We start from the raw sequence: 26,769 nt of genomic DNA, 5'->3' as shown, positions 1-26,769 counted from the left end.
AGAACATGACTGATTGAGTTCATATTATAATACCTGAGACTTCTCCTGCCTCTGGGAAAGAAACATAAAATAAAGATGCCTGTACCATGAAATACTCAAATATGTTCTTCAGAATTCAAGGACTTAAATTATTCATTGACTGGGGCATTTCTTTTCCTGATGGAGAATAAAAGGGAAAAAAATACCCCAGTCTTTCTGTCACAAAATAAAATATCAGCCCTAATGTTCAAATTTACCCGCAGAACACAGTATAATCCCATATTATAACCGATTTTGTAAAAATTGAAAGTATATGCAAAATAAGATCAACAAAAGGAAGGGAAAGCAACTGAGTGCAAGAAAATAGCTCACAGCAAATGACATTTAGAATGAAAGACAGAAAACTCACACTATTTTGTTCTATGCTTAAATAGACCAAGAGCAGAAATGCATCAGAGACATTTGATAATCAATATAACATTACCCCAAGGGCACCATATACAACTATAAGTTTAAAAACAAAACTCAAGGAAATGGAACATTTAAATTAGAATAATTTTAAACAACAAAATGACCAAAAAATGGTTTAATGTTCTTTTATATCACGGAATTCTTAAGGATTATTTTTCACAGCCAGCTTTTGCCAAGTAATGAGGGAACAGAAAAAAAAAAAAATCTTAGGTCTTTCCTGTCACTGTAGCCTTCATAATCACCACAATTCAACATGACACCATAACTTGTAAGAAATTCTCCCCGGCATCCATTTAAGTGAACACTAATTGGAAAGTTCAGTGAACAGAAAAAGGCTGTGAACAATATATATTTCAACATGCTGTGCCTGATCCTGACCTTAAATGACAAGGAGGAAAAAAATAGTTCAACACAACCTCTGCATTCAGTCCTGTATTGTGAAATCATGATGTGAATTAGCTCCAGGAAAAATGCCAGGCACATGGTAAAACCTCAATAAAACCTAGAAACTCCATGTGAATCAATCTGCTCCACACACACGGTTTTATAAAACAGCATCTGGATCTCCTGCACTGAAATCAAGAACTCCAAGGTGAGAGGCAATGGTAAGACATTGCTGAAAACATGAGCTCTGAAGCCAGACAAACAAGGGGTTCAACCTTTGCTCTACTGTATTGGGCAAAGAGTTTCACCTCTCAAATTTGCTATCTGTAAAATAGGGATAGTGATAACAATGTCAGGAGCTATTGTAAGAAACAACCTTGATGTAAACATAGCATAGCCCCTGCCACATAGTAAGTTCTGCCTTAATGATAGCTAGCATGTACTGAGGGATTGCAGCATGGCATTGTAAAATTTTGTCTTTGACATGAGCTAAATATTATGATTATCCCCATTTTATGGAGGAAAAGACTGAGGCATAGAAAATATTAAGTAACTTGCCTAAGGTCACATAGCTGTTAGGTGGTAAACTGGCACTTAAACCAAATATTCTGGTTCCACTTTGCACATACTACTTCTCATGTAGTTTTAATGGATAAATAATAGAATAAATGAATACATCATCATTATTACTTTTTTATTCCTGAAAAGTTGATAATCTAATCAGTAAATGATAGGCAGAAACACCATACTCATAAAATAAGATAGGATGTAATTCACAGCTACTTTCAAATCTAAAGCATCAAGCCATACAAACAAGTGAAGACAGAAAGGGTTGTAAAATGCATTAGGAGAGTCTCTGGTCATCATTTATCTATGGGACTGTTCCCTGCACTGGAATATCAACCCTATGGGAGCAGAAATCTGATGTGCTCTGTCTCTGGCAACTCATAAGAAGTGGTGAAAAAGTCAGTTGATGGATGGACGGGTGAGTCAGGCATTGTCAGGGTCCAACACTCCAGAGCTGTTTCCAGAGAGGTGCTCCATGAAGACACACCAGCTCCAAAGCTGGCAAGGTATGAGAAAGCCCACTGGGACTCTGTGCGGACATAGCCAGTCTAGGACTCACAGAGGCAAAACCCCGTCCCATTGAGTGGGAAGATAGTGAGCAGGGATTTTGCCAGCCACTAGGCAGCCTCAGGTAGACATTTACTTGAATAGGCAAGAGGTTCATCATTAATGAAGAGGTTCTTCATTAATGGGTTTCTACACACAGAACCAGAAACAAATCTAGAGTCTTTTTGAGGTTTGTGCAAAGAGCTATATGACGATACAAGAGGTATCGGGATCACCCAGCTTTAAAGCACCATGCAGTTCAACCCTGCCCTTCTAGAGCACATACCACAGGCAAACTGCAGACTTCAGAAGTGAAGAACTACTGAGCAGAAAGTAATTTTCCCCTGCTGGAGGAAAAGAAGCCTTAAGAAGATAAGATGTGGGAAAGACCTCATATATTGGGCAGTGAAAAACGGAAATGAGTTATAGGTTCCTTGGTAGAAAAGAAGAAAGAAGTGAATGAATAACCCCAGAGATTTATTTTCCAAAACTATTTTTTGTGTCACTAATATTCTCAAGAAAATAATTCAATTGAGATTGTATGTGTCTGTTTGTTGTTTAATTTGTTAGGTGTTGTATGACACTCATTTTGAGGAGAATGGGAAAGGTATAAATCCAAACAAATCACAATAGGACACTGGTCCTTTTGAAGGGGTTGCTATAAAAGAGAACAAATTTATTTCATGTTTGAATGTTTAAAAATCTAGATTTGCCACAAATATCCATTGAAACTGCCTCATAAGACATCTTGCAGGGCACCTCCATGGGATTTGAAATTATGGAAGATGAAATCTCCTTGTATAGACCCCATCCTCGAGGTGTTTTGCCCCCCAAAGGAAAGAAAATAAAAACTAACACTTAAGGGGTCCATAATTTGCCAGTTACTGTGTAATGCATTATCTTATTTAACCATGACAAATAATGAGAAAGGCCATAGTATGACACCTGTTTTAGAGAGAAGCTAGGCAACTTGCTAAAGTTCACACAGCTAGGAACAGGGCAGAACTGGGCTTTAAAATAATCCTTACTTTTACCCATTAATTATTTTCCATTCTAGGCTGCCTAGGAAGGGATGTTTGGCAATATTACAAACTAAAGGAATAGCCAAAGAAAGCACAACCTAATTTTACCAAATGTAGCAGTCCATACTGTTTGAAGGATAGGTGTGACTCAAAGGCGACAAGGCTGTTAAGGCTCCTGTGTTTATCTTGTACATGAACCTCATGTTAGCACAAGGGGGAATAAGCCTCCCCTCCCCACAAAACTCACAAATGCTTCATGAGTCTTCTAGACTTCACAGATGGTATTTTGAGGGAGGAGAATGGGTCTCATCACATGTCAGAAGTCTTCAAAACCCAATTTGAGTATTTCTCTTTCCCAAGAAAAAAAATCCTTTCCAGAATGTGCATGTCTATACTCCCTATCTTCTACCTTTCAGCCCCAGCCCTGAGCCCTAGTTTCCTGTTCCATATGCCTCTTAATATTCCCTTACCTAAACAAAACCCTGCTTGCTGGCTGAGCAGAGGAGACTCAATAAGAAAAAAAAAAAAACTGAAAACAAAACAAACAAACAAAATGCCAAAACAACCAGGGGAAAGAGGAGAGCCTTTGATCATCCTTTCAAACAGCAGTGATGAAATGTAATATTTGTAAGCATGCAGTGTGTGCTGGATGTTGCTCTTGGTCTTCAGGATGCAATCATGAACAAGACAGCCTGGAGCTGATAGTCTAGTGGGGAGGATCCAGACACCAAATAAAAAAGCAAATTCATCAACTCCATCATTACAAGTGTTGGTAAGTGGCAGGAGGGACAACAATATAATGCCATGATAACGAGGACTAGAACTGGTGGGGGAGAGTTAGCTTATATTTCTGGCCAGCAAAGGCTTCTTTGAGCAGGGGGATTTTGATCTGAGTCGAACAGGAAGGGCACAACCACGCAAAGATGGGCATTCAAAACAGAGAAATTAGCAAGCATAAAAGCCAAGCGTCTTCCTAAGAAAGAAAGGAAGGCTGGGGTGAAGAAAAGAGAATCAAAGTGTGCAGGCAGGACCCCATGGTCCAGAGGTCTGAATTTCATAAGACACTGGGAGGCCCCTGTTGAATTTGAGCAGGACTATGTAGCATTTTTTTTTTCATTTTTCTTTTAATTTTTAATTTGAATACAGACATCATTGCAAAAGACTAAATAGCATTTTCTTATGGCTACTCTGACCATTGGTTGTGGCATGACTGTGGAGGGCTGTGGGGGAAGGTGGGGGCTGGATGCTCCCACACCCTCACACTCAGGCTGTTTGGCATTGGCTTTCATTTTGCTTAGGTGCCACAGGGCTTAGAGTGATCTACTTCCATGAAAAAGTGGATACATTTGTAATATATGCTCAAAGTAAGGCAACCAAATCTGCCGTGAGGGGCTAGGGCACAGATGACGGATGACTCAAGGTTTTGAGGTGGATCAGTACTGGGAGAGGATTAGGTGGTAGGTAAGAAGAGTGAGAGAGGGGAGTTGAGACCAAAGTTTTAAAAACCCTATTTTCACTACAGAATTTGGACTTTATTTGCTAGGCAGTGAAAGAGCTATCAAAAGATGTTTATTTGTTCTCATAGTTTTTAATAAACTTTTTCTGAAGTAGTATTAACAGGAAGGGCTGGTTTTACGAAATGTTCCCACTCAGAAGACTATGTGCTTGCTTTATTGCTTTGCTGCTGTCTTCTTGAAATTCTTAATCATTTTACCATTGAGGTTTGTTTTATAAGTGAAGTCCAACAGAACAATGAAGTACATGTAAGAGCAGAGGAGACTAACAAAATGTGTGTGTCCACATTTCTTGCCATCCACTTATATATAGCATTCATGATGCCCTGTGAGCTTGAAATTTCAGTGGACCCAGGGTGCATGAGACTTCAGGATGTTGCAAGATGAGTACTAGGTAAGTGTGTGTAGAAATCAAGATTCCAAAGACTGTTGGTAGAATGTGTGTTTCAAAATATGAAATAAAATTTACTTATTATGTTACTATTGATGAACATTGAGATAGCTTCCAGTTTGGGACTATTATTAATAGTGTCACTATGAATATCCTTGTACATATTGTTTAATGCACATATTTAACCATTTCTTTTGGGTATTTATTTACAAATAAAATTACTAGGTCATATAGTCTGCTTTAGTTGATAACACCAAAATAGTTGTTCAGTGAATTATAAAAATTCTGCATTTCTGCCAGGGATTATCCTTGTCCCTGCCAGCACCAATATTGTTCAGGTTTTCAAATGTTAGCCATCCTGGCGGGGGTTTGAGGTTTTAGTGTGTACCTTTTAGTCTCTAAAACAATTTAGCACCTTTTCAGATATTTATTGGCCACACGTAGATCCTCTTTTATAAAGTGTCTGTTATCCATGTTTTTCCACATGGATATCCAATTTTATTAATTACTTATTTTTGAGCCTGAGTTTCACTCTTGTGCTCTTATTGCCCAGGCTGCAGTGCAGTGGCACAATCTCTGCTCACTGCAACCTCTGTTCCTTGGTTCAAGTGATTCTCCTGCCTCGGCCTCCTAAGTAGCTGGGATTACAGGCACACCTTTATGCAGGGCTAATTTTTTGTATTTTTAGTAGAGATAGGATTTTACTATGTTGGCCAGGCTGGTCTTGAACTTATGATTTCAGGTGATCCACCTGCCTTGGCCTCCCAAAGTGCTGGGATTACAGACATGAGCCACCGCATCCCACCAATTACTTGCTATTTCTAACTATTTTGTAGGTGTTTTTTATATATTCTATACTACTCTTCTTTTGTCAGAAAAAAAATGTATTGCAGACATCTTCCTCATTGTAGATTGAATTTTCACTTGTGTCTTAATTTTAATGCAGTTTAATTTATTCATACTTTTTGGTTAATAATTTTTCTGTGTGTTCCTTTGGTTGTTCTTTCACATTTATCTTCATGCCCCATACAGAATTGATTCTTTAAATATTTCATGATAGAGGGAGCACCATTTCTTCTTTTCCACATGGATATTGAACTGGCCTAGCACCACTTGTTGAAAAGACCATTCTTCCCCACTGCACCATGGCATGATCTTTCTCCTAAATAAAGGGACTAAATATCTGGAATCTCTTTATATCTATACCTGTTGAAAGAGTTGTTTTTATCATGCCAACTTCTCATTGTGTTAGCAATTTTGCCAATGATTCTATGTCTATTTATATCCTTTTCAGGTAACACATTGTCTGGATTACACTTGACATCTCAAACTGTATGTTATTTATAAAACGTCATTGATAAAACATTTTGATGTTCATAAATAAAGCTATTTCTTTCATTTATTATTTATAAAACATAGAGATCTAGTATGGTATATGGTATATGATGATATATAATACATGATTTATGTGTGTATATATAATACATGATTATGTGTGTCATATATGATGGTATACAATACATGATTTATAATATATTACATATTATATGATATATGTCAACATCTATTATTCATAAAATATATTGATATCCAGTATGGACTCAACTGTCTTTTTCTTCTCTGATTGGTTTGCTTATCTCTGCCCCTCAACAAAGTTTTTTGATAAGCAGAATAAATGACTATTGTGGCATCTTAGCAATTTTTTAGTATCATAAATATCTCGGCAATGATCTGAAGGATAAATTGGTAGTGACCAGAACACTAAGAAGAGTGATGATAAAAGTGTACTAGGCTCTTGATATTAGAAGTAAAAATTAAAGGATGCAACAAAATATAATCAAGAGGACACATGCATGATTGAATGCAGGAGGAGAGGGAAAGGGAGAAGTAAAGATTAATGCAAGAGCTGAGGCCCAGATTGCTGAAGGATTGGCGAAAATGTTCACTGAAATAGGAAAGAGAAGACAAAGAGTTGGTTTGAGGAATGGAAAAAAGACACCTTTAACAGACAAGCAGAGTCTAAAGGATTTAAAGAATCATAGCTGCAAGTGTCCAGCAGGCAGTTGGAATGGTGAATTGGTGGTTCAGAGATCAGGGCTACACACAGAGAATTGGGATTATGTGCAATTGTATGTTGTAGATTAAATGTGAACTCAAAGGAAGAATACATGGAGAGAGGATAATGGAAGAAGGGATAGAACACAGAGATGATAAAGAGACCAAAAGTAGAAAGGTGAACAGCTGACAGAAGAAAGAGGGAAAGAAAAAGGGAAAGAGCAAGGAGAGAGGAAGAGAAAGAAAAAAATATTTAAATGAGTTAATAAAGAAGGGGCTACCATGTCTTTATTACAATGTCAAATCCATGTTCTGATTCAAGTATTCCACTAGAAAATTATTTTAATGGGACATTCATGTGGCAGAGCCTCTGAAACTCTGCCCACCTTGTGCTGTGCTGTTCTGTGCCTCACTGCCACCCGCTTCCCAGCAGAGGAGCCGTGGGCTGGTATGTTTTGGGTCCCCGTATTTTCTGTCAGTATGTATGCATTTGAAATAACAGCAGATGGGTGAGTACTAATTCCTAACATTATTACAGTGTTCTTCTGAAGAGGAATTAGTGATTAAATAGATGTACTTGAGGATCAGGGTAAAGTATGTCGCACATTGCAGTAAATCATTAAAAAGAATGCCCTGCTTCCTAATTGCTTTCAAAAATTTTTATGCAGTTGCTTATCTTTTTTTATTACATGTAGTCAAATTCTGTAATGTTGATGATTCACAAATAAAAAACATTAAATGTTCCTGATGGCCTGTAGACAAGGTTAATCTGCACCTTAGAAGCCAGATGAGGTGTTAACTATATTCAGGTTGCACTTCAGTGGTTTGAAAGGTAATTGTTTTACATTTCCAGAGCTAAAAAGGGACTTCCAAAAATAGAGTAGACTATCAAACACAAAGAGACAATAAAACACTTGAATTGTTGTTGTCTTAACATTTCTTTCTATTCTGTGATGAACCTAGAACTAGTCAAAGTACTTTTCACCAAATAATAGTGAAAGGTAATATTTTGGATAAAACTTCATCATGATTGATTGGCATTTTATAGCAACAATTTTCTTGAGTCAACAAAATTTAGAAAAAAATAGAAAAAAAAATCCTTTTCCATTTTGGAAAACCCTAGCTATAAATTTAAAGATCTGAACCAGATTTAGCAAATCATGCCCATTCTTCTATGGTCCTTCAGATCCTTTGGGTTCAAGACATGCTACCCCAAAATATGACACCTTGACATTTGAGAAAACAACAGAAGCAGGAAAGTCACTTTCATCTTCCCCTCATCCCTTCTCCTCTGAAGCAGGCTATGAACTTTGCTGATCTTCCCCTAGTATAGGTCATAAAACCTTCACTCCAAAGGTACCCACCATATACTTGGAGGTAAAAAACTTATGTGATCACTGAAGACACCGAAACACAAAGAAGAATCTGAACATATAGGTCTGGCTAAGTCCCCTCCCGTTTATTACCACCGAATCATGCTCCCTTCTGCTGTTCATACTTCTGCATGACTATCCTTCTTCATCAAACTTACCATAAAAATATGCAGGTTTCTCTCTTTCTTTGTGTCTTCATTTCTTAAAGCTCCTAAGTCATGTAAAACTTCTAGTAACTAAATTTGTATGCTTTTCTTTTATTAATTTGTCTTTATTATAGGGATCTTATCCATGAACCTGTGATGGGTGAAGAAAAAAATTGCTTTCTCCCCTATAGGAAAAACAAGCTGAAGGTGAGTAGTGGGAGAGTCTTCTTGAGTGGCTTATTTTAAAAAGGGCATTCCTTAACTTGGACACTGGAGGACATATTTAAGCCAACAAGTAAGACCCTGACTAGCATTTTGCTCCCCTCCCCTTTTTTCTAAGAGCAACCTTGTTAAGAATATAAGTGAGGCTGGATGTGGTAGCTCACACCTGTAATCCCAGTGATTTGGGAGTCTGAGGCTAGAGGATAGCTTGAGCCCAAGAGTTTGAGACCAGCCTGGGCGACACAGCAAGACCCCTCTCTACAAAAAAAAAATACAAAATTTAGCTGTCTGTGTTGGCAAGTACTTGTGGTCCCAGCTATTTGGGAGGCTGAAGCAATAGGATCGCTTGAAACCAGGAGGTCCAGGTTGCAGTGAACTGTGATTGCACCACCACACTCCAGCCTGGGAGACATTAGAGTGAGACCCTGTCTCCAAAAAAAAAAAAAAAACTTAATAATTGAACATATCACATTAACTTTCTGTGACACATACACATTATGCTTTTTCATAGATGCTGTATTATGACTGGTAGCTTGATTACTAGAGCAATTGTCTCATGAGTCAATTATTATGATATCTACTAGCCAAGGTATTTCTACATGGTTTAATAGTTTTCAAGGCCAAAAAATTGGAGTGTAGCAATGAAAGTTATATTACAAAAGCAAAATAATTTGGCTGAAGAATAAACCCAGGATTAGTTTTGCACTAAAATGTTTATCATTCCCTTGTCTTAAGAGAGGTTTTTCACTTATAAAACCTCAAATAACATGTTGTTACCTTTGTGCTTTTGAAACAATAAAAGTGGTAAAGGTTAGGTACACATAGTCTTTACTTGCTTTCACAAAGTTACTTTAAAATGTATCTGTATGAAGGGGAGTGGTACTATGATATGTGATTAATTTATTTTTCTGTAGTCACCTGGGTTAATAAAAGTCAAATATATTCAAGTGAGTCTTTCAGACTTCAATATTAATTTGTTTTAAAAAATAAGAATTAAATTTTTTTCTTTTTTTCTTTTTTTTTATTGCATTTTAGGTTTTGGGGTACATGTGATGAACATGCAAGATTGTTGCATAGGTACACACATGGCAGTGTGCTTTGCTGCCTTCCGTCCCCTCACCTGTATCTGTCATTTCTCCCCATGCTATCTCTTCCCACCTCCCCACCCCCCGCCCCTCCCCCATTTCCCCCCAACAGACCCCAGTGTGTAGTGCTCCCCTCCCTGTGTCCATGTGTTCTCATTGTTCAACACCCGCCTATGAGCGAGAATATACGGTGTTTGATTTTCTGCTCTTGTGTCAGTTTGCTGAGAATGATGGTTTCCAGGTTCATCCATGTCCCTATAAAGGACGTGAACTCATCGTTTTTGATGGCTGCATAATATTCCATGGTGTATATGTACCACATTTTCCCTATCCAGTCTATCATCGTTGGGCATTTGGGTTGGTTCCAGGTCTTTGCTATTGTAAACAGTGCTGCAATGAACATTCGTGTGCACATGTCCTTGTAGTAGAATGATTTATAATCCTTTGGATATATACCCAGTAATGGGATTGCTGGGTCAAATGGGATTTCTATTTTTAGGTCCTTGAGGAATCGCCACACTGTCTTCCACAATGGTTGAATTAATTTACATTCCCACCAACAGTGTAAAAGTGTTCCTATTTCTCCACATCCTCTCCAGCATCTGTTGTTTCCCGATTTTTTAATGATCGCCATTCTAACTGGTGTGAGATGGTATCTCAATGTGGTTTTGATTTGCATTTCTCTGATGACCAGTGATGATGAGCATTTTTTCATATGTTTGTTGGCCTCCTGTATGTCTTCTTTTGTAAAGTATCTGTTCATATCCTTTGCCCATTTTTGAATGGGCTTGTTTGTTTTTTTCTTGTAGATCTGCTTTAGTTCTTTGTAAATTCTGGATATCAGCCCCTTGTCAGATGGGTAGACTGCAAAAATTTTTTCCCATTCTGTTGGTTGCCGATTCACTCTACTGACTGTTTCTTTTGCCGTGCAGAAGCTGTGGAGTTTGATTAGGTCCCATTTGTCTATTTTGGCTTTTGTTGCCATTGCTTTTGGCGTTTTGGTCATGAAGTCCTTGCCTACGCCTATGTCCTGAATGGTTTTGCCTAGATTTTCTTCTAAGGTTTTTATGGTATTAGGTCTGATGTTTAAGTCTTTAATCCATCTGGAGTTAATTTTGGTGTAAGGTGTCAGGAAGGGGTCCTGTTTCTGCTTTCTGCACATGGCTAGCCAGTTTTCCCAACACCATTTATTAAACAGTGAGTCCTTTCCCCATTGCTTGTTTTTGTCAGGTTTGTCGAAGATCAGATGGTTGTGGGTATGTTGTATTTCCTCTGAGGCCTCTGTTCTGTTCCATTGGTCTATATCTCTGTTTTGGTACCAGTACCATGCTGTTTTGATTACTGTAGCCTTGTAGTATAGTTTGAAGTCCGGTAGTGTGATGCCTCCCGCTTTGTTCTTTTTGCTTAGAATTGACTTGGCTATGCGGGCTCTCTTTTGGTTCCATATGAAGTTTAAGGTGTTTTTTTCCAGTTCTGTGAAGAAGGTCATTGGTAGCTTGATGGGAATAGCATTGAATCTGTAAATTACTTTGGGCAGTATGGCCATTTTCACGATGTTGATTCTTCCTAACCATGAACATGGAATGTTTCTCCATCTGTTTGTATCCTCTCTTATTTCGTTGGGCAATGGCTTGTAGTTCTCCTTGAAGAGGTCCTTTACGTTCCTTGTTAGTTGTATTCCTAGGTACTTTATTCTCTTTGTAGCAATTGTGAATGGCAGTTCGTTCTTGATTTGGCTCTCTTGAAGTCTATTACTGGTGTATAGGAATGCTTGTGATTTTTGCACGTTGATTTTGTATCCTGAGACTTTGCTGAAGTTGTTTATCAGTTTCAGGAGATTTTGGGCTGAGATGATGGGGTCTTCCAGATATACAATCATGTCATCTGCAAATAGAGACAATTTGATTTCCTCCTTTCCAATTTGGATACCCTTTATTTCTTTTCCTTGCCTGATTGCTCTGGCTAGAACTTCCAGTACTATATTGAATAGGAGTGGTGAGAGAGGGCATCCTTGTCTAGTGCCAGATTTCAAAGGGAATGCTTCCAGTTTTTGCCCATTCAGTATGATATTGGCTGTTGGTTTGTCATAAATAGCTTTTATTGTTTTGAGATACGTTCCGTCAATACCTAGTTTATTGAGGGTTTTTAGCATAAAGGGTTGTTGAATTTTGTCAAAAGCCTTCTCTGCATCAATCGAGATAATCATGTGGTTTTTGTCTTTGGTTCTGTTTATGTGGTGAATTACGTTTATGGACTTGCGTATGTTGAACCAGCCTTGCATCCCCGGGATGAATCCTACTTGATCATAGTGGATGAGCTTTTTGATATGCTGTTGCAATCGGTTTGCCAGTATTTTATTGAAGATTTTTGCATCTATGTTCATCATGGATATTGGCCTGAAATTTTCTTTTCTTGTTGAGTGTCTGCCGGTTTTTGGTATCAGGATGATGTTTGTCTCATAAAATGATTTTGGAAGGATTCCCTCTTTTTGGATTGTCTGGAATAGTTTCAGAAGGAATGGTATCAGCTCCTCCTTGTATGTCTGGTAGAATTCAGCTGTGAACCCATCTGGACCTGGGCTTTTTTTGGGTGGTAGGCTCTTTATTGCTGCCTCGACTTCAGACCATGTTATTGGTCTATTCAGGGTTTCAGCTTCTTCCGGGTTTAGGCTTGGGAGGTTGCAGGTGTCCAGGAATTTATCCATTTCTTCCAGGTTTACTAGTTTATGTGCATAGAGTTGTTTGTAATAATCTCTGATGATGGTTTGGATTTCTGTGGAATCTGTGGTGATATCCCCTTTATCGTTTTTTATTGCATCAATTTGGTTATTCTCTCTTTTCTTTTTTATTAATCTGGCTAGTGGTCTGTCTATTTTGTTGATCTTTTCAAAAAACCAGCTCCTGGATTTATTGATTTTTTGAAGAGTTTTTTGTGTCTCTATTTCCTTCAGTTCTGCTCTGATCTTAGTTATTTCCTGTCTTCTGCTAGGTTTTGAGTTTTTTTGATCTTGCTCCTCTAGCTCTTTCAATTTTGATGATAGGGTGTCAATTTTAGATCTCTCCTTTCTTCTCATGTGGGCACTCATTGCTATATATTTTCCTCTAGAGACTGCTTTAAATGTGTCCCAGAGATTCTGGTATGTTGTGTCTTCGTTCTCATTGGTTTCGAAGAACATCTTTATTTCTGCCTTCATTTCATTGTTTATCCAGTCAACATTCAAGAGCAAGTTGTTCAGTTTCCATGAAGCTGTGCGGTTCTGAGTTAGTTTCTGCATTCTGAGTTCTAACTCGATTGCACTGTGGTCTGAGAGACTGTTTGTTATGATTTCTGTTCTTTTGCATTTGCTGAGGAGTGATTTATTGCCAATTATGTGGTCAATTTTAGAGTAGGTGTGATGTGGTGCTGAGAAGAATGTATATTCTGTGGATTTGGGGTGGAGAGTTCTGTAAATGTCTATTAGGTTTGCTCGTTCCAGGTCTGTGTTCAGGTCCTGGATATCCTTGTTGATTTTCTGTCTGGTTGATCTGTCTAATATTGACAATGGGGTGTTAAAGTCTCCCACTATTATTGTGTGGGAGTCTAAGTCTCTTTGTAAGTCATTAAGAACTTGCCTTATGTATCTGGGTGCTCCTGTATTGGGTGCATATATATTTAGGATCGTTAGCTCTTCTTGTTGCAGTGATCCTTTTACCATTATGTAATGTCCTTCTTTGTCTCTTTTGATCTTTGTTGCTTTAAAGTCTATTTTATCAGAGATGAGAATTGCAACTCCTGCCTTTTTTTGCTCTCCATTTGCTTGGTAGATCTTCCTCCATCCCTTTATTTTAAGCCTTTGTGTATCCTTGCATGTAAGATGGGTTTCCTGGATACAGCACACTGATGGGTTTTGGCTTTTTATCCAATTTGCCAGTCTGTGTCTTTTGATTGGGGCATTTAGTCCATTGACATTTAGGGATAGTATTGTTATGTGTGAATTTGATGCTGTCATTTTGATGCTACCTGGCTGTTTTGTTGGTTAGTTGATGCAGATTCTTGATTGCGTTGCTGCTTTTTTACCATTTGGTGTGTTTTTGGAGTGGCTGGTACTGGTTGTTCCTTTATATGTGTAGAGCCTCTTTCAGGAGTTCTTGTAGAGCAGGTTTGGTGGTGATGAAATCTCTGAGTGCTTGCTTGTTCACAAAGGATTTTATTTTTCCTTCACTTATGAAGCTGAGTTTGGCTGGATAGGAGATTCTGGGTTGAAAGTTCTTTTCTTTAAGGATGTTGAATATTGGCCCCCAGTCTCTTCTGGCTTGTAGGGTTTCTGCTGAGAGATCTGCTGTGAGTCTAATGGGCTTCCCTTTGTGGATAACCTGACCTTTCTCTCTGGCTGCCCTTAGCATTTTCTCTTTCATTTCAACCCTGGTGAATCTGACGATTATGTGCCTTGGGGTTGCTCTTCTTGAGGAATATCTCTGTGGTGTTCTCTGTATTTCCTGGATTTGAATATTGGTCTGCCTTGCTAGGTTAGGGAAGTTTTCCTGGATAATATCCTGAAGAGTATTTTCCAGCTTGGATTCATTCTCTTCATCACATTCAGGTACACCTATCAGACGTAGATTAGGTCTTTTCACATAGTCCCACATTTCTTGAAGATTTTGTTCATTCCTTTTTGCGCTTTTTTCTCTGTTCTTGCCTTCTCTTTTTATTTCATTGAGTTGGTCTTCGACCTCTGATATCCTTTCTTCTGCTTGGTCAATTCGGCTGTTGAAGCTTGTGCATGCTTCACGAAGTTCTCGTGTTGCGTTTTTCAGCTCCATCAATTCACTTATTCTCCTCTCTATGCTGTCCATTCTCGTCAGCAGTTCGTCCAATCTTTTTTCAAGGTTCCTATTTTCTTTGCGATGGGTTAGAACATGTTCTTTTAGCTCATTGTAGTTTCTTACTACCCATCTTCTGAAGTCTGATTCTGTCATTTCATCACCCTCCTTCTCCATCCGGTCTGGTTCCCTTGCTGGTGAGGAGTTGTGATCACTTTTAGGAGGAGAGGTGTTCTGGTTTCGGGAGTTTTCATCCTTTTTACGCTGGTTTCTACCCATTTTTGTGGGTTTATCCACCTGTTGTCTGTCTCTGTCCCAGGGAGTTGGAGCTTTATGAGTTTCCGTTGCACTACTGCCTTTTTTGATTGTTTTTTTTCAGGTCGGACCCGCCCAGCTAGCAGCAGGCCTAGCCTCTGCCTGCCCGCAGGGGCTTTGCTGAGCTGCTGTGGGCTCCGCCCAGCTGCCCTGAGCTCTTCCCTGTAGTCCTTTTTATATGGGCGTAGTTAGAACTGTCTGGGCAATGGTGGCCCCGCCTCTGTTATGGCAGACTCTCTCTGTTGTGGCAGGTTGCCTCGGCAACGGCAGCCTGCCTCCGGAGCGGTGGAGAGTCTCAGTAATGGCGGAAGCCCCTCCCCCACGGAGCCGGACCGTCCCGGTTCAGCTGTGCTTGGTTTGAAGGGCTCAACCCAGAGGGTTTCCAATTACTGTTTTTGTTTTCGTTGTTGTTGGGGGTGGAGGGGTGGGACCAACCGAGCCTGATCACCTGGCTCCCTGACTCAGAGTCTTTTCTTTTAAGTTGAACGACCCCGCGTTCCGGTCGCTTGTTGAAAAGGCGCCGGGATCTCCCGTGCTGCGACTCACGGAGTCGGCTCGAACCGCGGCGCCGGCTCCTGGCGGATTTTTTGCCTAGGAATCTCCTGGCCTGGCTCGCTATTTCAGATGAATGGGCTATTCTGCCGTCTCAAGGCTCTGCTCGCCAGCTAAGAGGGCTCACAGACCAGTGGCTTTTGTACGGAGAACCGCAGCAACAGGGAGTGGTCACAGCAGCCGCACGGGCGGAATCAGCCCCGCGGGGGCCAAAACAGCCGCACCGGCTGGGACTGCGACGCTGGCGACCCCTCTGCCTGGGTATCTCCTGGTCTGTGGGCAATAAGAGTTCGTCTGGAAATGCGGCGTCCACTCACCCTCTGCACTTTCACTGGGAGCTGAAGTCCTGAGCTGTTCTTAGGCGGCCATCTTGAAAGTCGGATCCCAAGAATTAAATTTTAATAGAGATGCTTGAACACAATCTAAGAGACACTTAGAAAAATATCTCAAAATATTGTTTTTCTAACCAGGAAACTAATGCTGAAAAAACTCATAGCCCAATTAGCATCACTTGTGACTTCATAAAATCTTTCTTCTATGTTTTCAGGAATGCAACAGCTTGAGTTAGATGAAGATTAAAAATCTGGGGTTGAATTTAGCTGTGTACTTGAACACTGTGTAAATTCACTGAGCTCAGGCACACATTTGTATACCTGAGAACTTTTCAATAAAGTCCTTACAATATGCTTATGGCTCCAAATAAGCTGTGAAAACCACAAATTCTAAAACTATGAATATGGTTTTGTGAAGTGGTACACTGAAATTAACACTACACTTTTTGAATAAAAGGCCAAGGTAGAAATGTCTCCAATTTTCTTGGGTAAGGTAACACAGCTGAAGCTTTGTCTATCGTGTTGCTGGGTAGCAATTTCTTAAGGTAGCAAAAGAGTAACTTCCAGTGAAAGACAGGGAAAGTCATTCTACGTTGAGCATGCTGGGAAAAGTCTTCCACTTCATTCTTCCCTTGACTTTAGAAACACCTGGCATTTTCCTAATATTGTCTATCAGACTTTCACCTGCTCTCCCGAAGAACACAAACTACATTTTATTTTCAAATAGAGTATATCCCACTTGAGCTGATTCCAACCCCCATTAGTCTTGTAGAAAGCAGATATGAAAATGAAAGACCTCTTATTTAATGATTATCATAATAATGACTAGCATGCATTAAACACTGACTATGTAAAGCACAGCAGTAGCTCTTATGCCTATATTATTTCATTTAATCCTCACATAATGCAAGAAGTTGATTTCATATTTCATCATATCTAGGAGGTCATGAGTGCATTATAATTTTTTTAAAAACACAAATGAAAAAAGGGGGAAATGCCATAAACTATGATGTAATCTTTTCTTGTCACTTCAAATTTGTATTCTATACTTGTTGAAAGAGTTCTTGTCTCATACCAATCTCTCCTTGCTTTGCAATTTTTCTCATTTACCTCAAGGGAGTTGCAATTTCTCCTGCCTTCAGTTGTATGGCTTGCTGTGATAAGCAATCCTTTTGCTGCGCGTTAGGAAAAAAACATATAATCCAATTTCAGCTACTTGTGGGTATGTTTCTTTCTTAGATGTCATAAAACACTTGATTTTTCTTGACAAGACAATCTGGCATAATGATCATTTTTCTGACGACTATTTGCTTCACGAATATGAAACCTAAACACCACTCCTCTGTTTTTGCATATACATTAACTTTTTGTCTGAAAGCCAAATCTATTATTGAATTTATCTGAAGCAAATTTAAATGGCAAACTAATTCAGCATGTGCAGTAATACCAATGCTCATAACTCAGGTGAGATAACACTGGCCAGTGATGACCAAAAGTGTGTGTGTGATCAGGCAAAGCCAACTACATTTCCACTATCATATGTGCAATAGTGACCACAAATCACCTCTGACTGTATGAGATACGAAAATGTGTAATTTTCTTGGCTTTTATGCAATATGGTATATTCAAAACATTATACAATTGTTAAGAAGCTGAATCAGAAATGTTATACAAGAAATCTGACACTCAATTGCACTCTCTAAATTGCTACATTTACACTAGTTTTAGGAAAATAAAGTTGATAGATCCATTCCCTTATCTTTAACTTTGCTATAATGAACTAAAGTTGAAACTCAATATAACTTTCACTTTAGGTCCATGGATTTAACTTCAAACCTTTGCTACTGCTGCTTCTTGTGCTTTTATTAAATAATGACATCAGTCTTGGTTCTGTGCATAAGAGGTAATGGTTTCAGGCTGGAGAGTTTATGATCTAAATTAGACAGGATAAAACCAGGAAAAGAAATGACAAGAGATTGTGAGGAGCTGGTGTTGGTTTCAATTTATTTCATTTTCACAATGTCAATTTTCTTAATGCTTCCTCAATTCACACTTCCCATCTCTTTTCTCCCAATAATTTCTGAAATGTGTCAAGCAGGTAGTGTGTTCCCTTTATTACAAGTGAAGAAATCTGAGAATTCTACTAACGTTCACCCAGGTAGTAAGAGGAAGAGACACATAGGTCTAGCTCTTAGATTATCCCTGTATTCAGGACTATGTTCAAGAAAATGTAATCTTGTTGTTGTGTTTAATAAATGGATGAATACAATGTATCTGACCACACAAAAAGTCTCCAGTGAGAGAAGAATTTGACCACACACCAAATCACAAACATTTACCTTGAATTTAGTGAAAATGCAGCAAGATGGGAGAGTTGAGGGCATGTGCTCTGGAGTCAGCCTGTCTTGGTCCATATGCTGGCCGTGTCACTAACCAGCTTCACAAGCTTGGTCGTTACTTATCATCTCTGTGCCTCTGTTTTATTATCTGTAAAGTGGAGATAACAATAGCAACATATAAGAGAAAACAAAACACTAAACTTATATCAATTAGATTGTGTGTAGACTCAAAAGAATGGTATTTAAAATAGACAAATTCTGAGAACTACGTTGTTAAGAAAAAAAGAAAACATAAAATAGAAACTTAGAAATGATGAGTAAAACAATTTGGGAGAAAAGAGAAGGTGTTCTTTATTGTGATTTTAAACTTGAATTCACTACCAGTTCACCTTCAATTTTTATGTAAGTTATTATTCACCTATATATCTCTAATCTTTCTAGTAGGCCCTCTAAGGGTTATCACTTCCCAGACACCTTCTTTTGCTCTCTGAATAATTCTTCTGTTTAAGTTTCTGGAAACATATCCACATATCATTTCCATAGTCCCAGTAATATTTGTTTATGTGCCTCAGCAAGTACATCTGATAAACACACTATTTTTTTCCTCCCAAACCAGACTGACTTCTTGATATTTGTGAAAACACTCGGGAGACATACTGAGCAAATGAATGCCCTTTGAATTTCTAGTCTTTTAGTAATGGTGATAGTTACTACTTTTTTTCAGGACTTCTAAAACATGACCACATGAAAGTAGCATATGGAAAAGTAATATCTCATTTGTGATAGTGTTAGAGTGCTCCAAAAGGGTAGTGGTGAAGAATAATTGTACAGCTGGGGTGAAATATCTTAATTCAGCAAGTAGTTTGCTTTCCCAATAGGAAAATCAAGGCTTGTTTTATATCGTATAGGCATATAACTACAGCTACTGAACAACACACTCTTCACAGTAATGCAGGGTGGAAGGGTAGTGAATAATCTCGAGCATTAGGAAATAATAATGCTTTAATTTGTGGCGGACCATGGTAGCACTAGCTTGTCTTTCATATTTCCTTTCTTTAATTAACAGAACATCTTTTCTACACCGCACAATTGAAGGGACTTTTAGTCAGGTAACCCCTCCCGCCAGCCACCATATACACAACGACAGAGGCAGCACATGAACCAGGATCATCCAATCGGAGGGCCCCATCCTCCAGACTGCAGTGGTTCAAGAATAGGCACAGGGCCAGGTCAGGCCAAGCAGAGTCCTTCTTGGGAAATTTCTACTTGAGCTAAAGGAAAGATTTTACTTTCTTTCTGTTACGGTGTTAGAAGGATACAAGCTGAAGCTCCTTGTGGCCATATTAAGGGAGGAAACCTATCTGGTGTAGAAGAAACTAAGGTATACAAAGAGAAGCAAAGTCAAGCAAGGATGAGAACATGTGACATCTCCTAAGGACACCATTAACCTTGTACTCTACCTTGCACCCTTGGCATGCTTTTCCCCTTGAATACCATATGGGCAGTGCTTCCTGGGATAGTCTTAGAGAAGAGGAAAAAGCATCCAGGTCATTTTGAATACCTAGTTCCAGGCTTTTATAAGCACATTTCTTTAGCTTGTCCTTCAGTCCTATAAAATACCCAATATCCTGTCAAGTTTCATCAGCCAATTAATTCCATTTACCTTTTTAGCCATTTGAATTGAACTTCCTTCACTTGCAACTGAAAGGGCACTGAATAATGCAAATATCTATAACTTTACAAAGTACTCTCATACAGATAACTTCATTTCACACACAGAGTTATGGTGCCTGTTTTATGGATGAGAAAACAAAGAGGTTAAGGATTTGTCTGCCAGTACAGTGGTGCAGAATTTTTTAAATAGAAAGAAAAAGAGGGAACAAGGTAAGACATACATCTAGGATATTTTCCATGTAGATTCAATTGAGTTTTCCTCCACAGTATGCTATGCCACATCTTTTGTCTCCAAATTCAGGTCAGATTTAGGAAAACATTCCTGGATCCTCACTAACTCACTGTTGATTCCAGCTAAGTGCTCTTCATTCCTCCTGTCCACACTCTGGCCTGAAGAGAAGCTTACCACTGAACCCCAACTGTATTTACCAATGCTTTTTAATAGTTAATATTTATTAAACACTTACTGTCTTCCAGGCACTGCTTTAAGCACTGAATTTGCATTAACTTACTTAATCCTCAATAAATATTTGTAAGATAGGTATAATAATTATTTCTACTTAATGCATCAGGAAAAAGAGGCACAGAGAGATTTTGTAACTTGCCTAGATCACAATACTAGGTAAGTGGAGCATGGATTGAATGCAGAAAATTACACCTCAGTGAGTGTGCCTTAGCCCATACAGTCATCACATTTTGTTCAGATGGTCTGCTTTAGACTCTTGAATGTATCTTAAATCATCTGCACACCTGGGTACCCTTTCTAATTCCCACTCTCATATTTTGGATATTTTCTATCACATAATTCTTGTAGCCAGAGTACATCTGGGAGCTGTTTGTTCCTCGTCTTTTTTCTTCCTTGGCTCAGTGTTCCTCGGTATATGACCAAAAGTAAATGAATGCTCATTGCATATGCCCAGATATTTGCAGCACTTGGTTCTACAAGCTGACGATAGGAGAAGAGTGGGCCAAATCTGAGCTGACTATGTACTGAACTAACATTGCCTAACAGAGACTACCCAGGGCACCCACAAGTAACAAAATTATTTCTAATATTTACTTCTCCTTTCTTCCTGTTGGCCTTCGATCATATGAAGTACTATCCAAGATAAAACTATTCTCTTTCTGAAAATTGTGAGGCTAGTTATCTGGTTTTGCTCACTGTATTTGGTAAGTTGCATGATATATGAAAATAGTTTAAATATCAAAGACAAATTTAGGCCAACTTAAAAAGCTAATTTACTTGAGTGATAGAAGATACTGACAGAATAAAAGGGAAACTGGAAAAGTAGGCTTTAAAACAGAACGGGAAGGATCACAAACCAAGAGAACTTGATGATCCAACCGTCTGCTGAGTCCAAATGCTATAATTAATAAGTTCCAAATATTTTGTTTTGTGATTCAGTCAGCCCAAGACTCTAGACAAGGCTGGGTGCAGTGGCTCACACCTATAATCCCAGCATTTTGGGAGGCCGAGGAGAGCGGATTGCCTGAAGTCAGGAGTTCAAGATCAGTCTGGCCAACATGGTGAAACCCCATCTCTACTAAAAATATGAAAAAGAATTAGCTGGGTGTGGTGGTGTGCATTTGTAATCCCAGCTACTTGGGAGGCTGAGGCAGGAGAATTGCTTGAACCTGCGAGGTGGAAGTTGCACTCCAACCTGGGCGACACAGTGAGACTCCATCTCAAGAAAAAAAAAAAAAAAGATAATAGGCAAGTTCGATCTACTTACTTGAGTTCTGTACCTGGCTTTTACCCTAAGGCAGGGCAGGACAAATGGCTGACTTTAAAAGTACTCACAAATGAACAAATTCTCCCAAAAGTATCAGTGAAATTCAAAATGGCTGATGGTTGTTAGGTAGCCAAACAATCACAGTAATACTTACTCTACAGTACCAACACTAGCACCACAACCTTAACCATAATTATCAAGTTAGTTATTTTCAGTTTCAGCATTTACATTAAATGGTACCTAGAAGTGGTGCTTTTATTCAGAACCTTATGAAGATGACAAAGGATTTACTGAGATCAAATAACTCAATACTTGGTAATGTTACCAAGATACATGTTAGAATACAACGAAATGGAATGGATATGTAGGAAGTTCTGCCAACCAGAACTTCGTCTCTGTTAGAACTTATGATAAACCTAGAACAAAGAGGTTAAGGGACTGGCCCAGAACAGGATCAGCTTTTCCATGCTGGAATACGTATTTCTGTCTTACGGGCCTCAATCTTTGATCTTGGAGTTATTTAAAATCTCCACTTTTATCCATTAATCATTGTCAAGGTTTGTCTTCTGACAAATACTTTGCTGCACTTTGGCTTTGTAACATGGCAGTTCTTTGCCTCTCCAAAGTGAACTCTAAATCTGTGGCTGTTTTCTTTGATGACTACCTTTTCTTCACAGGTTCAGCAATCTCTATGCTGCAGAGGTATCTTTGAAAAAGGGAATTACTTCTTGATTGGCATAACAACCGAATACTGATTCTCCTTTGCAAGGAAACTTGGATATCATGATAATTTCTGAACAAGACAATTCAAAATCATCAATTTTTGTTCCCTCTAATCCCTTGCAGTGAGACCTCAGGGGTAGTGTACAAGCATTATTTTTGTTGTTATTATTATACTTTAAGATCTGGGGTACATGTACAGAACATGCAGGTTTGTTACATAAGTATACACGTACCATGGCGGTTTGCTGCACCCATCAACCTGTCATCTACATTAGGTATTTCTCCTAATGTTATCCCTCCCCAATCGCCCCATCCCTTGCTATCCTTCCTCTAGTCCCCCAGCCCTCGACAGGCCAAGGTGTGTGTTGTTCCCCTCCCCGTGTCCATGTGTTCTCATTGTTCAATACCCACTTATGAGTGAGAACATGCAGTGACGAACATTAATTTTAAGTAACTTATGGGTTACACTTCCTTTCTGGAAATGATTCTACTAATAAAATCAATGAAACAAATCAAAATTGGCCTTATGGCCTTTCATACTTTATGGTTAACATGGCCTCCCCTGGATGTTCAAAACAGCATTACTTCTCATACCAAATTGTTAGGTCCAATTTGAAAACTCAGCTTCTTTTGATTTTCAGAATTAAAGCTTTCCAGAGTCTTTGCAATGAAAATCGACTAAGACAAATACATATATATAGTATGTTTGTGCATATATATAGATATATACACACAAATACACATATACATATACGTAAAAATAAACACCACCCAAGTGATTTTCATGATTACTCTTATTTATGATACAACGTCTATTCCATTTTTATATTTTTTAAATCAAAATACAAAATGAAGTGAAGAAAGGTTTAAGTGCCTTAGCCAAATCACATCGCCAGCTACTGACAAATAGCCTTCTTGATTCACTGCCCCGGAACTGCTCCCATACTAGGAAGATGGTGAGAAGATTTGAAACTTCAGCTGAACCTTAGATTATGGATAAGTTTTACAGACATGAGGAAATGGTAGGCTATTTCAAGTGATGTTTTTTCCCACCTCTGCTCTTGTTCAACTAGGAACTATAAATGCATATTTATAAAGAAACTAATATATACAAGGCATCTACCTGAACACCCTGGGAGATATGATGGTGAGCAAGCTACCATCCCTAAGGGGAGTTTACCTTTGAAAAGGCCCCTTGTAGCATGGGGATCGCCTGCTAAAAGTTCCTAGGGAACTTTCTGAACATGCAAATTCTTTTTATCTACCTCAGACTACAGAGTCACAATTTCTGGAGGTGAGACACAAAAATATGTATCATTAACATGCTTCTCAGTTGATTCTTACGCACAGTGAATTCTGAGAAATGTAGTAGTAAGGAATAAAGACCAAAAAAGGCACAGATGATGCTATAAATTAATATCAGAGTTTTTCAGCTCAGACATGTTGCTCCTACCTTATTACAAGAACAAAGCTATATGCACAAAGTGCAAATTAATGCATTTCTTCAACTTACTAAAGAAATGATGTTTCAGAGTCACCAAATAACCTGAAGATTGAGAAGACATAGTGCCCTCAGGGAGATACATGACCTGGGCACTTGCTTACCTGAGGCAGACAACATCAGATACCATATTAGCTGGTTAAAAAATATTGGGTAGTCCCAGATACTGGGAAGGCTGAGGCAGAAGAATCCTTTGAGCCCACGAGTTTAAGTCCAGCCTGGACAACACAGTAAGATTCCATCTAGCAAAAAAAATGTAGCTAAAAAATTTTAGTGAGTTTTTACATAGAGGATGATGGTGAGGAAGCATGAGAATGCCAAGCCCCAAAGGACTGCAAGCATAGGAGTATGCTCTTGTAGACTTTGTCTGCATGAATCATGAACCACACCAGGCACTCACAGGGAAGACCAGGGAAAATTCTGACAGCCATGGTTTAAATGTATGTATTCTTCCAAAATTCATGTGTTGGAACTTAGGCCCCGAAGTGATGGTATTAAGAGATGGGGTTCTTCAGGGGTGATTAGGCCATAAGGGTTCCACCCTCATGAATGGGATGAACGTCTTTATAAAAGAGGCTTCAGATAACTGCCTCCTCCTTCTGCTCTTCTACTACTTGGGAGCAGAACATTAATCCCATCAAGATGATACAGAAACGGTGTGCCATCTTGGAAGCAGAGGGTAAGCCTCTTCAAGACGCCAAATCTGCCAATGCCTTGACCTTAGACTTTCCAGCCTACAGAATTAGGAGAAATAAATTACTATTATTTATAAATTATCCAGTATATAATGATTTACAGCAAAAGGAATGGACTAAGACACTGACAAAAATTATCTTAAGGTGTTAGTGGAAGAAGGAAGTAGTTGCTTCCAAGACTCTGGCTCAACCCATTACCTCTATTTCCCCTACAAAACAAAAGTCTTAATCTACAGAAGGAAAAGCAGCAAAAACTGTGATCTTAGGGCATTGTTATAAATCCACTGTGGCTGGAGGACAGAACAGAAAACAAAAGCAAGTAATACCAATCGGAGAGAAGCAGGAACGTATACCAGGGACCCAGGGACACAGTGTCTAAGCCTGATGCTTAACCATAATGGAGACACAATGACTAATTACAATGTAGTATCCTGGATTGTATCCTTGAACAACAACAATAAAAATTACATTAGTAGGAAAACAGGAAATGAAAGTAAACAGTAATTTAGGTAATACTATTGACAAATGTTAATTTCTTAATGTTGCCCATGTGATTAAGTGTACGTAATATATTAACTTTAGGGGAAGCAAGAAGAAGTGTACATGGGAAACCTTCAAACAATCTCTGCAACCCTTTTGTAAACTTAAAATTATTTCAAAGGTAAAAGTTAAAAATTATCAAGATAGGGTAAAGTATGTGCTATAAAAGAAACACGAGTTCTGGCAGAAGACTTGGAGAATTTCCTGGGAGATATTAACATCTGAGATGGTCAAGGTTTTGGAGATGCGATTGCAGAAAGAACATTTCTAAAGCATTTTCATTCTACTGACAAACACAGCTCTTTTCTCTCTCATCTGTTCTGTCTTCCTTCTTGCTTTCTTTAGTCTCCTTCCCAATTATGTTTCAGATCAGAGAATTCTGTCTTCCTTGTACTGAGTTTATGCCACCAGGTTAAAAAATCACAAAAGATTTCTGGGAAGAGGTAAACCTCAAAAGAATGTACCTATCTACATTACTGAATTCCAAGACCACTTTACATTATGAAGATGAAACTTTTGATAACAGACTTACTGTGATAACCATGAAGGTAATTGGCTATGATATTATTTCTGATAATGTACATATATGTGGCAATGCCATTTCTTTTTAGGTAGGAGACAAAAATCCCTCTGGTGATTTTTTCAAATAATGGAAGTGGTGTATTTTGAATATGTGTTTCTGGAAAACTAAGGATCTACTTTTGGATGTAAATTCTCAAGAGAGCATAGGTAAGGATTGACTTCACAAAAAAAGTAACTTTTTAAATTCTGTGTTCTCAATCAATGTTCATTTAGTATTCATTTAATTAGTCATTCAACATTCTTTGAGACCTTGTTGTATGCCAGATCAGGAGATACAAATGTGATTATCCTGACCATCCCTGAAGCCATTAGTCTAGTAGAGTTCAAAAACACAGTTCAGAATCCAGATAATTTACTGATCTACCTTCTTAACTCTTATAATGGCCCCTTAAAAGGATTATTGCAAATTATCTTATGTGACTATAAAATCCATAACAATTTTAAAAATATTTAATTGTTGGAAGTAGAATGTAGAAGTAGTAGGGTCAAAGGCTATGTCTTATCTTGAGTAAAATTGAAATCACCACATCTAACATAAAACCAGAACAGATGTATTTTGTTCTATTCCCAAATCAAATTTTAATTTGATTAAAATTAAATTTTAATTTTTTAAAAATCAGGTGCTTCATTTGTGTTTGATACATTTTGAGTTTTTGTCCATCCCTGGTAAGAGTAATAAGGTTGTTGAAAGATCTAGGTGTCTATTTGTGGCCTCTGAAAGGCATCATCATATCCATTTACTTTACTTTTTTTTTTTTTTTTTTTTTTTTTTTGAGACGGAGTTTCGCCCTTGTTACCCAGGCTGGAGTGCAATGGCGCGATCTTGGCTCACCGCAACCTCCGCCTCCTGGGCTCAGGCAATTCTCCTGCCTCAGCCTCCTGAGTAGCTGGGATTACAGGCACGTGCCACCATGCCCAGCTAATTTTTTGCACTTTTAGTAGAGACGGGGTTTCACCATGTTGACCAGGATGGTCTCGATCTCTTGACCTCGTGATCCACCCGCCTCGGCCTCCCAAAGTGCTGGGATTACAGGCTTGAGCCACCGCACCCGGCTACTTTACTTTTTTAATATCCAAAAGTTTATTCACAAAGTTGAAGGAATTCAAAGTTAATGTGGATAACTTTCTTCTGATCCAAAATTTAGTTCTGAATATGAGGTGAGTTACCTAATCTAACAAATTCAAAGAAATTTTGGGCACAGACATAAATGATATATTATCCCAGACAT

At 38.6% G+C, this 26,769-nt stretch overlaps 1 long non-coding RNA gene across 1 annotated transcript in view; it reads right to left on the bottom strand.

The window, feature by feature from the left end:
* LOC141584616 (uncharacterized) overlaps positions 1–26,769 on the bottom strand; it is a 572,621-nt gene that overhangs the window by 440,252 nt on the left and 105,600 nt on the right. The window contains exon 3 of the long non-coding RNA XR_012517775.1: positions 18,093–18,240. This is a non-coding gene — a long non-coding RNA (uncharacterized LOC141584616). The remainder of the gene's footprint in view (positions 1–18,092; positions 18,241–26,769) is intronic.

The sequence above is a fragment of the Saimiri boliviensis genome, chromosome 5 (assembly GCF_048565385.1).
Source record: "Saimiri boliviensis isolate mSaiBol1 chromosome 5, mSaiBol1.pri, whole genome shotgun sequence".
In the NCBI taxonomy this organism is placed as follows: Eukaryota; Metazoa; Chordata; class Mammalia; order Primates; family Cebidae; genus Saimiri; species Saimiri boliviensis.
Note: the sequence above shows the minus strand (reverse complement) of the source record. Positions and strands in the feature narration are given on the sequence as shown.